The sequence below is a fragment of the Rhea pennata genome, chromosome 5, assembly GCF_028389875.1.
Source record: "Rhea pennata isolate bPtePen1 chromosome 5, bPtePen1.pri, whole genome shotgun sequence".
Lineage (NCBI taxonomy): Eukaryota > Metazoa > Chordata > Aves > Rheiformes > Rheidae > Rhea > Rhea pennata.
The window spans coordinates 44,675,536-44,681,535 of NC_084667.1; positions in this window are offsets into that span (position 1 = coordinate 44,675,536).

Here is a 6,000-nt window from a genome sequence, read left to right on the forward strand (position 1 = left end):
GGGAGCTTATACTTCCCTGTCTAGCTAATAGAAGGGCTAGGTGTCCTGTTTGTCTTTCTCTTCACCTTATGGCTCTCAAATTGAACAAGAGAGCCACTGAACTCCAGATTGGGTGTTGTTATCTCTGCTTGGGAGGTGATTCCTTCCTTTCAAGTTTAAATTGTTTGGATTGCTCCTCACCAGTTCTGAAAGGTGTTCCTTCCCCAGGCAGCTTTTGCTACTCCTTGCTGTTCTGTGGTCTGTTATTACATAGTAGGACCTGGGATACCATTGTACTGCTATCTCACTGGAAAGTACAGACTAGTACACTTGCTTCTGTCCATATACAGTTCAAATCCTGTTGTGGCATGCCTTCTCTTTTTATTATGCCAATTAATGGAGAGCCACAAGCTGTTTCTGCACCATTGCATTATTGATGTTGGCTGTGCCCCAGGAAGGCTGCCACTGAGTCACCAGCATGTTGTGTTTGTTTTTTGCCAGACCTTGAATGAGCTCAATCAGAAGAACAAAGGTAGAGATTGCCTGGACTCAAAACAGATAGAGGGAGAGGAGAATAAACTTCTGGAAGGGGTTGCCGCTGAACTGCAGGAAAAGAACACAAGGAAGGAAAAGGTCCTAGAATTTGCAAGAATAATACAGCACCAACAGAGGGACTATCTTTTTGTGACAGAGTGGTGGCTCTTCTCTTCACTTTGTTCATGTAATTCCTTCAGGTTCTGCAAGAAACAGACAGGGATTTGGGTTTCATCTGTAAAGCGGTACGGGATGGTCCGGCATGAAGTCAAGCTGATAGATCTTAGTTGGTGCTCAAGACTGGAGCTGTTAGGGCAAGCTGTTGTATGTTCCCTTCAGATAATTCTAGTGTGCTCTGACAGTGTCAGTGAGGCTTTCTAAATGTATAGCTCTTTTCTAAGAGTTCCAATGTGAAAAGGAGCTGTCTTCATGTGTTTTATCCCATCTGCGCCCAGAGCCAGCACTGGGGAGGGACTTAGACACTGTCTGAACGAGCTCACCCTGCAGAGTATTGTCCCCTAGAGCATACATGGGCACAAGGTGTGACAAGAGTGTGTAGAAGTTTGTGAAAATATACAGACTATGCAATGTGTTTTGAGGATTTATTCACTGTTCAGGTGTTTAAAAGACAGCTTTGACTGAGGCCTTATTTACCTTCCTCTGGATTATTTCCAAAATTCTGGTTTTTGTTTTTTGTTTTTTAACCTGGTAAGCATGCAAAAAAATGTACTCTTTCTCTGTTTGGAACCTAGCTCCTTACAGACTGGTTTTCTGCTAGATCGTTTCATGTCCTCTAAGCCCAAAGAAGCTGATGAATGAAAATCTAGCAAGGTAGATGTTAGAGATGGGATTTCTAACCCAGCAGTGAAATTAGACCAAAGAAGCCATGGTCTAGTACCACAGAGTCTAATCCAGGATAAGTGAGAGGTTTGCCAGTGCTTTGAGTGGGTGAGAGTAGAATCTCTAGGTAGTAATTGGGTGCCTGGGTTTTCTTGTAACATCAGTGAAGGGAATTAGTAACAAGATAGAGTACATTCAGAATGGATTCCAGCTTATTATGGAGATGTGTACACCTTCTCTAATGTGTATCATGCAAATTAAATGGATCTGTGATTCAAAGATAGCTAACAGGCCTGTCTTCAATGGAAGAAATCATTTAATTGGAAGTATTATTAAAAATCCATCTTGAAGGTATTCCCCTTGTGTTTTGGGATCACTGTTATGAGTACTAGTACCACAAAACTGTTCTGGCACTGTTGCCTAGCATGCATATGGCTGTTTTATTTCTGTAAAGGACCTGTAAAGCAGAAATGGATGGCTTTAAGGATAGTCCATGACTTTGGAAGAGCTTTTGAAGCCCAATCTCAGGTGTAAATCAGTCATAGGGGCCTATGACAAATCAGTTCCTTTGTACCTCAGTTTCCTTTTTATAATATGGAGAAAGTGATATTCTCCTCCTCTTCCTTTTCTTGCATACACAACCTCTTGCAGTAAAACTGCTTGGCTTGCATCCCTTTACTTCCTACCACTGGATATTGCTGTACTGTCTGCCAGAAGGAGAGGTTGGGCTCCAGCTCTTGTCACAGTACAGACAGTTTTGGTGGGTATCGCTGAAAATACTGGACAAGTAGGATACCTTTCAGACAGTACTGATTCATGAACAACAGCAAGTGGGTGCCTTAGGTTCTTCTTGAGCAATCTAGATACATAAATATGCAACCTACCCTTGGGCTCCAGGCAATTTCATCACACAGACTTTAGAACCAATCAAGTGAATACCTTTGGACAGTGCAATGTTACTGGTGTCAGCATGGATCACAGTAAAAGTCCTGCATATCTCTGCTCCTAACTGGGCTGTATGTCTCTGTTTTCGTCTTTAATTAAAGCCAGATTGCAACTACCACAGTTATTGCCAAGGCAGATGACAGTGATGAGAAGCAGCTACCCTGATTGCTCTATGTGTAATGAAGATGGCAATTTGTGCTGCCATGGCTGCAACAGGGACTTCTACTGCCAGCGCTGCCTTTGGTGTCTCCCACAACCCCTTTTCATCTGAGAGGTGATGCACAAGGAAGCCTGATTGCCAAAGGGGAGAGGAGAGGGCCTTCCTGTTGTGCCGAAGAACAGACGGCAGGAGGAAAGACTGAGGAAATTGAGGAAAAAAGAATTAATAAATATCAGTATTTATCTGAGACTTCCAGGGACTGAACTAGTGCTAGGCAGAAACATCTGGAATAAATATTTCTGTGCTGCTGCAGTGCATATGTGGGCACATTGTTTGAGTGTCCTCTGGAGCAGCTGATGTGCTATATTGTGTGGGCTGGGATGAATGAGGCTGTTGTTCTGCAATTCCTGTGGCTTGTTAAGGACATTGATGAATAATACAGACTGTATTCTCACAGGAGAATCATCAGGCTTTTCCAAGTATGAGACCGTGTGGTTTTAAACCACATGCAAATGTCTAATTGCTGAAATGCTCATGGAAGAGTCTTGTCCCCTCAGTCAGGCCTTGTTGTGACCACAATCCTAGTTCTGACACCTGAAACTTGATTTCAGACAAAAAGTTATATATATCTAGTATGGGAAGTGGATTTCCTTGAATACAAAGCTATTTTGATGCAGGTTCTAATGAGGCTTCCTTTTGTCATGCTTCTTACAAAAGCATTGGAGTTGGCTGGGTTGTCAGGTTAGTGTTGGATGACATTTAGACAGCAGAGTGCTAAAGATCTGTTTGAGAAAGCAAGAGATGCCTGTCAGTGTATTCTCTCACTTTCTGCCTGGGCAGAAAGCACTTTCTCACTTTCTGAGTGGGCAAGAACATATTAAAATGATAAGGAAACAAATCAGTGGCAATGCCACTTCTTTATTCTTTTTTTTTTTTTTTTTTTTTTTTTTTTTTTTAAGGCAAAAAGTAACCAGCTCACTCAAAAAGCATTAGGAAAAGCAGAAGGAGCAGCTTGGCAGGTGATTGAGCAGCTCAATTGTATGCTACAGACAAAACCTATTTCTTACTCAGCTCCACCCTCTTCTGAGCATGCATAAGACAACTTCCAATACACTGCATTCTAGCCACATGTTAGTCACTGCACACAGCTTTCAGAGATGTATAGAGCAGACTGTAATTCCAGCTGCTGTTACTGGAGTTGCTAATGGACCTGGAAGTTTCAGCCATGGTGCTGAAGATTCACCAGTTGTGTGAATCTCTCTTAAGACAGACATACTGTCCTATTGCCGTTTTCCAAATCCAGAAGTCAAGGATGAGCAGAGCTTTCTGGTGGAACAGGTACTCCACAAAGCATTTTGCAGGCTTCTACTGCAAGCAAATATCTCAGTGACATGGTAGACAGCAGGGTCCTTGCAGATAGCCCTTGGGGTGGGTTTCTGGTAGAAGGTGCTGAGGGACATCTTGTGTGATAGCTAAGGGTGGGTACCCTTGGGTATTTACCATTGACTATAGTACTTGTTTACTTTTCAGGGAAAGCCATGATATGTTTGGCCTGAAAGAGTACCATACCTTACGCCATCATCTTCCCTGCAAGTAGAAATGATCACATCCCTCATGAGTAGCAAAGAAAATGGAAAAATAGAAGTAGTTTGCCAGGTAGGAAGAATCCTAGTGAACTTTCAGCCAAAACAGGTGGTGTCCTGAACAATTAGAGGGTAATCTGAGAGATCTGGAGGGCACGTGAGCTTTTCCCCTCATTAACACAGCTAAAGCAGTGCTCAGCTTGCAGTGCATGCTTGGGATAAATGAGGACTTGATTTGAGGAGACAGCTATGAGCCTTTGAATATAGGCAGTAGGTAGCAGTAAGGATACCTGTTTAAAGTGGTACTAGGTGACTGATAACTAACTTTCTGCTTTTGCTAACAACTTATATGATGGCTTAACAGGCAATAAAGCACCTTGCTCTAAGGAAACTGTCTAGAACTTGATCACCTGTGTAATGAGAACTTCCAAAGCATAATAAAATTTATTTGTAGAGGCCTGTAGTTAAGATATTTGCTGACCCTTTGCAAGGTGTCAGCCTCTTGTAATGAGATCTCAGCCTTAGTGCCAAGTGGTTTAGGGAATGAAGTTGAAAGCTGCGAAGCAATCTAGAACATTTCTGTGATGTGGCTGGAAAAGTGCAGGGGAGGCATTGCATTCTACTCCAGTGATGGCTACTCTGCTTTGACAGGCAGCATTGCTCATGCACTTCGAAAGGGAGGAGGCATTGTAAAGGTAACATGCTACAGTGTACTGAAGAATGTGTGATATACTGCAAAATGTGCTAGAAGTGGCTGGGAACCCCACTGCCAGCAGTGCTGGGCACTGCCAGCAGGAAACCCAGGTTGAACTGACACCAGGAGCCAGCATGGCTAAGGTGGGCAGTGTAATGCCAGCACTGCTTGCCAGGACTCTCTAGCAGCAGAATTTTCACAGATTTTCCTTCAGAACTGTTCTGGCAAAATATTTGCGTGTTTCCCAAATGAACCTCTCCTTTTTTTTTTTTTTTTTTTTTTTTTTTTTTGAGAAAGCACAACTCTGATTTCTCCAGTATGATTCTTTGCTGGATGTTATGAATGTTTCTAGGCTGCCATGAAACTGCTGTTTCCAGGGTTTTTTTTGCTCTTGGGAAAGCCACTGCCCATGTTTGTTCCCCTGTGTTGTTGCACGTGCTACCTAAGCCCGCCTTGCTTCTTGCTCTGACAATGCAGAAATGGGGTGAGGCCTGGCTGTGGGGTCCTCCATTTCTCAGAATGGTGAGAGAGCACCCAGCCACACCAGGGTGGCCTAGAAGGAGGAGGATGGAGCCTCTCAGGAGTGCAGCTTCCAACTGAAGCCCTATAAAGTGTGTGTGCCCCAGCTGTGGCAGAGAGGTGAGTGAGCACTGCTGGGCAAGGACAGGAGCCTCCATATGCACCCTCTGCAGAGCCACCAGCACTCATTCCATGGTGTGAGAGCTGGCTTGTTGCTGCAAATGTGAGCTGGCAGAGATGACTCAGGTAAGGAGACGCTCAGTAGGTCTGAGGAAGGGATCAAGGCTGACTGGGCACTGGCACACAGATGATGGCAGGCCTGAGAGTGAGGAAGAGGCCTTGCCCCATGACTGACCATAATTGTACTTTGCAGGGAAGCAGACAGAGTTTCCTGAGTGCAGACTGTGCTGGAGGAAATTCAGAGAGAAGGCCTCAGGCACCTCTTGCCCCTGGCATGGGTAGCAGAGCTCTTGAGACAAGCTGTGGCTATCAGTTAGGGGACTGCCTTCTTGGCATGTTAAAGATATCCAGCGATAATCTCAGCCTGGTGCCACCCTTAATTTTGTTCTGCCCTATTAGAATCACATCTTTAAAAACTCCCAAATTGGAACCCATCCCAAGACCAGGATTACCAAAGTTTGTCTCTAAGGCAGAGAAAATTTAGTGCCAAAGGAAAAAAATGGTGTGTCTGAAAAGATTTTTTTATTCCGCCAGGCTTTGACACCATTTGGAGACATTCATGGTGG